General features: G+C 38.8%; 1 protein-coding gene across 4 annotated transcripts in view; it reads left to right on the forward strand.

Annotated features, from left to right (window-relative positions):
- Positions 1-6588: 6588 nt before the first annotated feature.
- Positions 6589-13055, forward strand: part of ptprfb (protein tyrosine phosphatase receptor type Fb) — a 181668-nt gene continuing 175201 nt past the window's right edge. For all 4 annotated transcript variants that reach the window (XM_079244008.1, XM_079244010.1, XM_079244011.1 and 1 more), the window contains exon 1: positions 6589-6674. The gene's annotated coding sequence lies outside the window, so the exon portion shown is untranslated. The remainder of the gene's footprint in view (positions 6675-13055) is intronic.

Consider the following 13055-nt stretch of genomic DNA (forward strand, 5'->3'; position numbering starts at 1 on the left):
AAGGAAGAAGAAAAAAAAAAGCTGTTAAATGGCCCTTAAAAAATCCCTGCTATACTGGAATGTCTCTTATTATATCTGGAAAATTATTCTCACATCTGAAAATGAAAGGGAAGGGATGCTGTCTAAAGAAATTAAATATTTTGTAAAAATGACCCTGGGATGATTCTTTCTTTTTATTTATTTATTTTACAACATGCCAAACATTGTATAAGGCTTTTATTGACTGTTACTGTGTCAACATGAACCCCATTTGTGCACTTGAATACCCAAGATACCAAACAATACAATTGATCACCAAACTACTTTTACTACACAGTATGATTTTCAAAACAGTATAATGTGACAGAAATGAAATCTATCACTAATCACTTAATTTGATCATACAAAATTTAATTAAATTCTAATCTCAAGATAGATAAAAAAAAAAGCAGGACTTACCTTCCACAGCATGCAACCTGCACTGACTGTTGTATGAGTAATTAAATACATGCTGAGTCTGAAAAAGATTTCAATCTTCACATCTAATGTTTTGTTTTGTATTTCTTTTTCTTGATGAAATGCACATGGACCGTATCACTCTAATGACCCTGATTAGCATAATGAGCAAACAGTTTTCTGACAGAAATCTAAGATGAAGTCAGTTAATCAGCAGATTCTATCTTGTTTCAACAGCACTGATAAGAGATGTACCGAAAACCCAGAACTGACATGGATTAAATTACTTTTAAGAGCTGAGAAACAAATGTATCTGTGCTGTGGGATAGGACTCAAATGAATGCTGACAATATGGTTGTTTACATGCTAACACAGCAGGACCGGCTTCATCAGAGTCAAAGATGTGGATTCATCACACTCATTGTACATGGCTTTGAATTGACAGAATCCAGTTGTTGATATAATCTCATGTTTTAAGCACGTTTTTAACTAAAGATCATTAATGCGACATTTTATGCAAAAAAAAACAAAACAAAACAAAACAAAACACAAGTGGTGCCATTTCCACAGTAAGACAAAGATGTTTAACATTTTTGGAGCCTTGAAAGTGTTATCAGTCAAATATTAAGCTGCACGGAAATGAAAGAAAATAAGAGAATGAAAGAGTTATAAATACATAAAAGACTGAACATATTAACCTTATCGATTATGGAAGTACAATTAAGGAAAATGCTTTTTCAGCCATGTTAAACACAAGCTGGAATTTAAAAACACAAAAAAATTGTCACATCACCAGCCTAACCGTTGTTTCCTGAAAAGAAGAACTGCATAACTGGAGCTTCTGCTTCCCATCCTAGATCTGGTCAAACATGTCAATTTCGGGTAACACAAAACTTATGCATATGTAGACGTGGCATGAGTTTAAAGCCAGGAAAGTGGACTCAAAACCAGCCACTTCACAGTGAAACTCCACACGTTAGCATTGTGACAATATGGCCATTTCTGGATCAATAATGAAACAAACAGAACAGGTATTACAGAAAAATATTCATAGTGTAAATGAGTCAGTTAATATGAGCAATTTGTGTTAAAACTCTGAACATCTGCCATTTATTTCCAGCATGACTGCTACACAACAAAGATCTTTAAATTAACAAAACCTTGTACTTAAGAAGAACACACATGTCTGGCTCGGTTCCACAATGAAGAATCTTTATCAATTCAGTTTTTGGTCAAATCAAAGTGAAACTAATTTAATTGATTGAATAATGTTCAGGGTGTGTGATGAATACCAACTAAATAATCAATTTTCTCAACTGTGTTCTGTTTGCTGCAGTGTCTGCATATAAAGTGAACTTGGCAGCAGATCAGTAAGAAGTACATTTATCCCTTTTCCTTCACCACCAACCGAGTTGGAGTCGGTTCCTGTTGCAGTTTGTTGCAGGAACTCATTATATGGAATCACTAACGCTAGAGCTGTCTGCAGCTCTAATCGCTCCACAAGTTATGAAGTAACACTGAGGTATACAAAAGGCGTTGATTATTGGATAAGGCTAAAAAAAGATGTCACTGAATCCACATTTTGATGAAGTAAAGTTTGACTACTGACATGACAACATTTTATCAACACGGACAGACTATGACAGCAGCATCAGTAAAGATTTATTCTCAGTTATTGTTGAAAATCCAATTTTAATTCAATGTCAGTCCTAACAAGTGGTTTCACTTTGGTTGTCAGGCATCAATGAAGGCTGAATCATTGTAACCGTTGACATCTCAATTTACTAGAAAACAGATTTTTAATACCTCAGAATGTCTATAAAATTAGAGTGAAAGTGAAATGATGTGCTTCATACAGCCAATTTAAACAAAGAATTTGTGCATAACTCCCTGCAAACACAATGTAGCAATGAAAGTTACTTTTAATCTGTAACACATCCATTTCTTTTTGCTTCCGATCAGCATGTTGCCAGAATTTGACACGCATGCTTGCTTCTTATGACTCGTAAGTGTCTAGACAACATTTCTTTGAAAACATGGAACATTGCGGAGAACGATTAAATCCAAGTTACCAATGTTTTTTTGTGCTTTGAAATCTTATGCCTCCACTCTGCTGACAGCTCTGACCGCAAGCGCTATGCTTTACAGTTTGTGAACACAATATCTGAGGAGGGCTGAGATGGAATTTCAGTGAATTTGACACAAATGTTCGCATGATATCGGACAGATTCCAGGAAAATCAGATCAAAGTGCTGTTCCATTTTTTTTTTTTTTTTTTTTTTTTTTTATATGAAGAAAATGTTAAATTTTGTGAAGATTTTCATTAATTATGTTACTAAAAGGTTAAATTCCTTAAACTCACAAGCTGGAGTCAAAAAGAGGAAGAAAAGAGAGGAAACATATTTAGTATCCCGTTTTAACAAAGCTGACTGTCTACAGTATACTTTATAAAGCTCCACAAAAAACTAAGCAGATAAACAATCTATTTTAACTGCCCTAAAATTAGGACAAAGTTGCCAATATGTTGCTGTACCTCTGCATTTATACATTATTATTACTTTCTCATCCCTGCTAAAATAAAGTTTTGAATTCACATCAACAATGCAGGAATCTACAGAATGTCCTTCTTATAACACTTGGTTTTGTGCAAGTTTCTTTCCTCCCGTTCAGTTTAAACATATTTTGTGGTCTATCTTATACTTTTAAAAAGTCCTTTGTAAGATGAAGTGAGGGCAGAAAAATAACCGAACCAGGGTTACATCAGCCTTTAAACTATGAAGTACCAAGTGAGGGGCTTCGACTGCAGATAGAAATGAAGCTCTTTACAAGTAATTTCTCTGGACTAATTTCCCCATAGAGTTTAATAATAAGGAGTAATAGCTGATAAAGGGATCCATGTATGAAGCGTTGCTCCAACAGTGTTATGGTTGGAGGCTGATATGGTACCTCAGACGCTTTTTGATTTGCACTCATTTAGCCAGCCATTTATTCCAAATCACAGCAATTATTCTGAGCAGGAAGTAGTCTTGAGTGGGAGTTTTGTTCCAATACTCTGGCGGATGTAAGTTGTTTAACCGACTAACAATGTGGGTTTAGGAGTCTATATGTCAAGCCTTAATTAGGATAGCACTGATGTGCAGGAAGCTGTGTGCTTGAATAAAAACACTGTGTTTTGAAAAGTTGATGAAACTACAGGAAATCGTTTTGCTTGACTGAACTTAAATGATCAGAAGTTTACAAGATCACAGAGGTCTCTCTCTTTTTTTTTTTTTTTTTTTTTTAGGAAAACACACACTGTTAGCACAATGTTTGGTTCACAAAGCAGAAAATATTGCAGTGACAAAGCTGGAGTTGCCCTCCGAGGACTCTTTAGCAACACTGCTAAATAGGAAAAAAAAAAAAGTAAACGAAAAGCTTGCAAGACTTTGTGTCTGACCTTCACAAGTAAAGGTTGTTTATGGGTTTCCGTCATCCACATGAGATGTCCTTTGCTGAAAAGCAAGCTTGCTATTGCCCACCAGAGAATCACAGCCGCGTTATTGAGCACGTGTACCAATTTCTCTGTCTGGCACCTACATATTGATGGTTACTTTATCAAAACAATGGCCTCCCTTTGAGAGTAATAATACTGGCTGGGTCTCTTATTTGTCAGGCAGGATTCTATTCCTAGTGCATAGTGCTTTGATCAGGGTTAGCATATGTATGTCAGCATGAGCAAAAAATGATTTGCAATCAATTTGAGGTTTCATAGCAACTCATTTCATTAGATAAAGTACAAATGTACAGGTTCCTAAGAGGGGTATGTGTGTGTTACCCACCAGATGGCCCACTTTTTGAGACATTTATTGCAGCGTAAAACCTTGTGTAAACGTCATTTGCACCAGTTATTAGGAAGGTGTGGTGGATAGCCAGGCTGCAGTTCAGCGGGGGTTCTGCCAAGCTAACGATTGATCATGGTAAGGTTAGAAGGCAGAGTAGATGGGTTGTCAGAATCCTGAAGATATTCAGGTCCTCATTACCTGGGGTCACAGCATCGATGCCCTGCACACTCAACCGTGTCTTATGAGTGTTCATGCACTAACAGCCAGGCTGCACTGTAAGCAGTGGCCATTCTCTGTCCACTATATAACACCTCACCTGAATCCTCTAGTTCAGAGGATCTGTCTTTGATTGAACAGTGTAAGGCCTTTCTTAATATCTATATGGCTATTCAACCATTTACAGAATTTCTTGTCAAAGGCTGTTGTTTATCATAGAATATTTTGGAATAATTCTTTCATCATCTTTCCAAGGCTTTCTTACCAAACTGTATCAACACCTGGCTAAAAAAAAAAAAAAGAGTTAGGGACTTGGCAAAGACTTTCTTTGATAATTATGTTTGACATTCTTGTTCAGAATCATCAAAAAGTGAGATGAGGGATGTAGAAGGGGCTAGATGCATTTTTTTGGTTGAAGAGAATCAAGGGGAAATTAGAACAAAAGGGCAAAATTTAAAAATGTTTTATTTTTACTGATGATACATGACTTTACTAATTGCAGAATGCCCCAGAGTAAGAGTTTGGGTAAACTGTCAGAGAGGATGCTCAGGAGAACAGGAGAAGCAGGTAATTCAATTGTTATCAAAAGTAAGTTCATTGAGAATTCTAATATCCATCCTCAGTTGCTTCTATTACTTAAAACCACGGGTAGATTAATGAATGGGCCAGCAGGACACTTAGGGAACAAGTGAGCCATGTCAAGCTTTGTGCCTCTGAATATTGGACTCATTAATGCCAAAGCAAGATTGGGAGCAGGCTTTATGTACTTAAGGATAGCTTTTGCACACACACACACACATATATGTATGTATATATATATATATATATATATATATATATATATATATATATATATATATATATATATATATATATATATGGAGAGAGAGAGTAGAGAGAGAGTAGAGAGTAGAGATGTCCTCTACTGTTTGATTTCGTGCTTTTGTTGTTCTCACTCATATGTAGGTTGCTTTGGATAAAAGCGTCTGTCAAATGACTGTAGAATAGAATAGAATAGAATAGAATAGAATAGTATACCAATAGCTTTGTATTAGTATTTAGTTAATGTTACCTTATTGTGAACCTCTACTTTTATGTATTTAATTTAGATAGCACAAAAGGACCAATGTGACACAAGCCAACCAGTATGATACATGGATATGCCAGAGCCAAAGCAACAATCAACTCAAAACTATGTAATGCAAAAAGAATAAATAAAAAAAGAAAAAAAAAGAAAAACAACAACAACAACAACAACAACAACAACAACAACAACAACAACAACAACAACAACAACAACAACTACTACTACTACTACTACTACTACTACTACTACTACTACTACTACTACTAATAATAATAATAAGTTTAAAAATACAAATGATATTAGCATGACTTGATGTATTTACTGGCTTCACATTGTCTTGGTGGTCAGGAGGGATTAAAATGGGGGCGGGGGGACTTTGCTCGTTTGTGCCCAGGCGTCCATTGTTTCTTAATCCGTCCCTGTCCTGAGCAATAATATACTCTGAAAATTCACTGTATTTCCCTGTTAAACAGGTGGATCTATTAGCGCAGACAAGCGGAAATAACTGGGTTCCACTTACGTGGGGCGCACGTTTTAAGACTCTGCAGGACTTGAGAAGCAGTAATGAATGGCGAGTGCAGCCGAATGAATCCGAAAATCCTGCTGACCGACCTGTGTGTGTTTTCACCACGGAGCCACAAAGAAGCGTGACTGTGAGGGGAGACACGTAACTACTCTCTGCCTTCCACAGCTCCTTCTGTGGAGACTGTGGACCGACTTCTGTTCATAAATTAACTTGCAAGAGGACTCATTTGCAAGCAAGAGAAGAAATAGCATCTTTTTCCCCTCTCGCCTTCTCGTGTGTTGGAAGCCACACCGAACACTTGAGCGGGGCTGACGTTAACCCGTTAGCAGCACGGGAGCTGCCACGAATAGATCCAGTCTCCACGACCCTGGTCGGCTGACCGGGATAGGACCTCGTGTTTCTCTGGAGAGACCTCGTACCTTTTCCTCCCCCACCACGTTCTCCTTAGACTCTCAAGTCTGGTTGCAACTCCTCTGTTTTGTGGTTGTTCATTACATGAAGTGGATTGTTGTGCTTGCTTCCAACTGAAGACGGGACTGTGGTTCAGCAAGGAGAGAAATGCCAACGGCGGTGACAAAGAGGAGATTCAGTAAGTGCACCCTTATCTTTTCTCTGAATGTCCCCCATTGAACTTGAGACGCGGCTTGATAAGTTACCTAACTTGCAGGAATTTCTCTGACAGCCTTTAGGATGTGATTGTTTCGTCTGTTCCTTTTGCAAAAGCGGTCAATTCTTTGAAAATGGCTTTTGAACGTGTAACGTTAGTGGTTACACATTGTGAGTCATTTCCATGTGAAAAAAAAAAAGCAAAAACATATACGGTCTGTTATTTGGCTTCGACTCCCGTCAGCAGCCACGCATGCAGTTTATTGCGGTTTTATTTATTTGCAACTCGCAGCGCAAAGCCAAGCGCAACTTTTCTGCCATTGCGGACTCAGCGATCATCTGCTGGAACGAGAAACGCTCTGCCATGTTCTTATTTTAGGGTAGGCTATGCACAGAAATGAATGTGAAGGAGACGAAGCCGAATTATGAAAAAACATTTTCACTTATTTCACAAGTGATTTTTTTTTTTCAGTGCACGACCCTACTGGTTTGGCAGCGACCTGCCTGCGCGTGCACTTCGCAGTGAACAGCCTGACGTTGCGGTGGTCTTTCCAGAGATGAAACCTTTTAATCAAGCAAAAAAAAATTAGTCGAGAATCACTAATCAGAGAAAATGGATGGAGGAAAAAAAAGGAACACGAAGCAGTGGGGATCCGTGGGGCGCGCGAGTCTGTCGTCACCCATTTTTTTTTTAAAAGCATGGCATTGAGAGGCAATGATCTGCTCCCATTTCATTTTTGTGACCCATCATATTCATAATGATTTGCCACAGGGTTTTTGGCTCTCCCAAGACATGGTTTTTCTATCTTATGTGTGCGCGTGCACGAATGCATAAGCGAACGCGCTCCCAACCCCATCATGTGAAGTCTTCGCTGCCTCTTTATCTTCCTCACACACAGGTGTTTGGAGTTTCTGTGTACCTATCAAGTGTATGTGTTTTTCATGTGCGTTTTGCTTTAGTGGCAGGATTGGTACTGTGGATGTTTGCTCCTTGCATCTGTTGCAAAAACAAAGCAAACATTTATCTTTTAGAATCTCATTTGAAATCTCATTTTTGTGACATCATTTTCCTAATCTGTAACCAAAAGGCCCTATTCAGATCTGGAGTGGACTTAATGGAGAGGGGAAGGGGTTTTATTGGGTGGATAAGCAGAAAGAAAAATGATAACCAGCTTTGCATCAATCCTGCTGCACCCCCCCCCCCCCCCCCTTTTTTTTTTCTTTCAAAGAAAGGATCGGAAGCAATTTTGGAAAGTGAGTGGCATGCTGAAATAGCCTCATTGCCATCCTTTATCAATACATGAATCCGATTAAAGCTGTCACAGACACAATGAAGAGACCAAAGCATAAGCCAAAGTGTAACAGGATGATACAGAGTGGGTTAGTTTCTTGGAATTGCATCAGAGGCTCTCTGCAACAGAACCCAAGGCCTTAATGCATGTTTGGGTTTTTAACCTTCAGCTTCTGCCAAGTGGGGGGAAAAAGAGAGATAGTAACAAGCTGTATGGGGATTCTGGATTTGGGATAATTTTTATATTAAGCTGCAACACAAGGTGGAGTCTGCACATTATGTCATCTTTTTCATGAAGTTTATTTTAGTAAGATACTATATATGTTGACTAACAGAGTCTATCTGTAAAATATTTTAATCAAGTAGGTCTCTCTGGCTGGTGCTGTTTGGCTCTATGATTCAGAATCACATTTTGTTATTTCATTTATAGATACGTTATCATTTAAACCTGTGATGACAGGCTCGATGCTGTAGGTGCCATGCTGCCGGAGCATTAAGGTTTTCCTCCATCATGTAGAATAGATAAGGCTTGCAGGGAAGCTGCAAGCTTTCATTACTTGCTCTACCTTAGCTATTTTTCTTGCTTATTCTATCCATCTGTGGGTTGTATAAGCTATTGCACAATGAAACTGTAGCTTTTTTTTTTGCTTTTTTTTCTGTGAGGTGTGCTATTATTTTATACTACAGTGTATATTTGCTGAATGGTCACAAATTCCACAAGGTATTAGGCTAACTTGACTCTCAAACCAAATTCAAGGCGGAAGACATGTGACTTACATGACCATGATTCCTGGATGATTACGGAGCGGCTTGCAAATCCTCGCTACGTTGCATTCTTCTTGTTGTTTCTTTCAAGAATGGTGTTTCTGTTGGGACTTTTGGAACAGAGCCTGTGCCAGAAGAAGGCAGAGGCCCCTAGCAGATGATGTCATCTGCCAGGCATACTGTAGAGTTCACACTGGCGAAGGCTGGATGAGAGAGAAGCAAATGAGGAAGAGGTGACAATGCAGCCATATTAGCTGTAGTTCTTTTGATGAATGCCTTCATTTAATGCTAAATGAAATAAATAAAATTGCATTGAATGATTTAATCTTCTAATTTATTTCTGTTTGTAGCATTTATTAGGTGTCTGCAGAGGAGAATTAATTACAACCATTGAAGCCAATGCACGTATAGCCAATTATTGCTCCCAAAACTGTCATCAGGTAGCCAAAAGAAATTGTAGTGAGTTGTCCGTCACTAAGAGGCTTCTTCTTTTCTCCACAGGAACAGCCTCTTAAGATTAAAACAATTTTTTTTTGTGATAAATAATGCTTGTGATCGTGCTTGTGTGATGGCATCCATTCAGCCTGCAGTACTGTATGTGTCTTGCCGTGATCAAATGAAGTAAGTGAGTTATAATAGCATATTCATGTCTTATCAAGCAGCCAACTTCTAGCAAATTTTCCATATTTGGATGCTAAAATACTAAATAAATGTTAATAGCATTGAGTCCATAAAAATGGGGCCATTTAGTAGGGTATTATATTTGCTCACATTAACTAAATTTAGTTCCAAAGGGTGATGTCCAGTTTCTCATGAAGATAGCAAAGTTTCTTTGGAACTGGTTAAGGATTAAATGGCTTGCAGTTGATTTTGAAGACTAGCTGTAGAGGTAATGTCCATCAGTGACCAAAAAATATCTAAGTTTTTAATATCTTTTGAGGGTAAAGGTTGGGAAGATGGTAGATTAATGCATGCACAACCTTTTATCTGGGCATTGCCCACAGTGGCCAGTGACTCACATCAGGTAGTGACAGTCACTTTGAGTTTGACAGCTCATTTTTAGCCCAACAAAATGTTGAAAAAAATGTCTTCTGTCTTTTTTTCAGCAAGGGAGGACTTGTATTGGTGGTGTGTGATCTGGCCAACACATCATATGTGATAGTCTAATGCTTTTTGAAGGCTAAGTTTTACGGAAATGTTTTCTGTCTACAGAGTTGTTCGATTGTTTTTGTGGCAGGTCTTGATTATCTCTTTTTAGACCAAATTGGTTCCAGTGTTGGTACGAAAGCTACTGTTACCTTATTGACAGTAGTTTTCATGGTATTCTGGAATTTTATATAACAACAGTTGAAAGGGCACAGTTTCTTCCTACAGATCAGAGTAGTTTTGTCATTTCTGTGATGTCTTCATATCACCAGTGCAGTTATTGGTAAATTTACCGACAGTGCTTGTGAAAGTTTTTGCAATGCTGACTTATGTGTCCATAAACAGATGGGTATGTATGAACACTGACACAGACAGGGTTTATATGCACTGTTTAAAGGGGGTTCTATAAAGCCAGCAGGTATAACACAATATTTGTAAATGTTGAGGCAGACATGGTTCATAAAATCAGTTATTGAATGCTGTTCGATGTAGTGCATTATGTGTTTATGAATACAAGCTGACATTTTAAACTTTGTGATCACAACATCATACTTAATCTGGGTTTTCTTAGTCCAACCTGAAGCTGGTTGTGCCTATGCCCCAGCAAAGAATCTGTCCTAGTGTAGAACCAAATCTGTCAGGGCTGCAGCCAGAGCTTTGGCAAGTGAAACAGAAAGAATTGGTCCTAAGTTAGGCTATGGCTCCAAACCAGTACTGGAACTGCTTTGGTGGAAAAACCCTAAATACCATTTAGCCTCTCCAGTGTTTGTCTTGTTCCACAAGTGGTCTCAGGCTCCACTGCAGCTAGGGATGGTAGTCAGCAGCTATCTTACCACTTGCAGGTTTTATGGCATTCTTGCTATGCTCTGCTGCCATGGAAGGTTGGCGTAGCTGCACATAAATGACTTTGACACTTGCTATTGGATCTGGTTTGGAGTGGCTCTTCAGCTTGCTACAGGCCTCTCGAAAAGCAGAACAGGGAGCACTGTCTCCAACTGCAGTGCAGAGTGGTGGAGGTAACACTTGCTGGGGTGACAAGAGACTCTGATGGAAAAAAAATAAACAATGTCCAAAACTGCCACAGAAACCCAGGCAGACTTAAGATGGCACTTATCGATTGGCAGAGACTGACCTTTCAAAAATATCAAACGAAAGACAAGAAATGGCACATCTGTTATGTACTCAGAAAAGTAATTCATGTATCAAGTAGAAGTAAAATTCACCATATTGTAAGACATGTAACCCATACTTATAAATTCCTTTACCCACTTTGGAGTGTCTGTTGAGTCTGGTCACATCCTGGCTTGCATGAGCACTTGTATGGTCTTGTGTTGGGTACTTCCCTTTGCAGGCCTGGTCAGAGGCTAGAAGCCACAGCATCTGTGTCAGCTTGCTCATATGCCGGTACTCCCTGGCAGGGTCCACGTTGACTGGCACTGTTAAAGAACTCCAGCTCGTCTGTGGCCACACATTGCAAAACCACTCGGCGCAAACCTCTCCCAGCTGACATTTCACATGCTTTCCATATGGGTAAAATTGTTCAAAATATCAGGGCCTTGGGGTTTTAATGAGAGGTTTCACCCATAGCGTGTTGGTCTGTGGTGGGTGGGTTCAGTGTTTGTCGTGTTTATAGGAGTTTATAACTATGCTGAGATGCTGGGAGGGCGTTGGTACAGAGAAACCAAATCTCTTTTTTAACCAAGAAAACTGGTTCAAACTGGTTGTAATGGGTCTTCTAGCATTGGTGGAGTAGATAAACTCTGTTTGCTTAAGTTAACATTCAGAGCTGTTCATGGTATCAAGGTTCAGACTCAGATACAAGTGGAAGGTGTGCAGATTAGTTTTGCTTGTAGGATCAGGATGTTTTGCTCTTGCATCTTTAAGGATGCAGCTGCTATTGTCCTGTTTTGCATCCTTTCCTCGCATACAGCCAGGGTGCTCTTAGCAGCACGCATGGTGGATTTTTAACAATGCCTCTTCTTTAACGTCAGCAGCGTAGAAGCAAAGAGTGATTTACTACTCTGTCTGCAAGGGTAATGTAGGAGCAATTTGACTGCTGATTGAAACCAGGTCTCCCATTTCAGAGTCCACTGGTGACATTATAAACCATTTACACCAATGTTTTACAGGGCACCCTTGCATTTGGCAAAGTGGAAACAGACACATGGGCTAAAAATGGCCTGCGCTAACATTAAAGCCCTCTCTTTTACCCATTTCTTGTGTGATTTTCTCTTTTTTTCTCACTTCAAAGTGTGTGAGTGCTGCTGACTGAAGTAGTGAATATGGATGACATTGAAAGGCCAAATGTTAGGTTAATCACTTCTGTCTGTTTTTCATTTATGCCGAAGGACCTCCTAGATATAGGGGGTGTGTCTGGTTTTGATTATGCAGCTTTTTCTTCAAGTGATAGCACACTTTCTCCTGAAGCCATAAAGCGTGGTATCGGAACTGCGGTTCAAATTGGCCGTCCAAACCTGGAAACACTGATGCACTCACTCTGTATCAGCATATGTTGCACAGCAGCTAATGATTAAATGAAGCAAGCAGCCTTAATTTAGCTTTTCACCTTCTAAAACATGACTCATTAAAGAGTCAAAGTTCTTCTGAAGATCAAAAGGAAGCCATTTCTCTTAGAAAGATTAACAAGTCAAGGATATAGGATTTTGAAGGTTAAATGTTTAGGATCTCAGTGTTCTGTGAATTTCAGTGTTAATGACTAAAGCAGGTGCAACTGGCTCATTTTTCCAGAGAAGATGTCTGAGGAAACAGCAGGATGTGTTGGGATGATGAGCTTGTGTTGTGTTAAGAAATCATAAATACTCAGGTTTCCAAAAGACGTGAAGGGTTTTCTTAGCCAGAAAAGAAAATAAAAAAAATCAACTTTTTGTTTCTGTAATGCAAAAAAGTAGTGTTAGCATGACAGAATCACTCTGGGTAGATGTTTAGTTTATTATATTAGTCAAATTGAATCAAATTTCTGATGCAAATTTCAGAATTTAAAGATCAAGGTTTGTGAGATTTCTTGTCTTTAGCTTGTTACTTGCAGCAGACTGAAAATGTCTGCTCTTTTTGCTGGTGAGATATTTTCTGGTGTGAGAAATAGAACTCTCAGACAACTGCGAAATATCTTACAACGTGCACTGAGCTGCCAATTGGTATGCA

This window comes from Telmatherina bonti, assembly GCF_933228915.1.
Source record: "Telmatherina bonti genome assembly, chromosome: 7".
NCBI classification, from domain to species: domain Eukaryota; kingdom Metazoa; phylum Chordata; class Actinopteri; order Atheriniformes; family Telmatherinidae; genus Telmatherina; species Telmatherina bonti.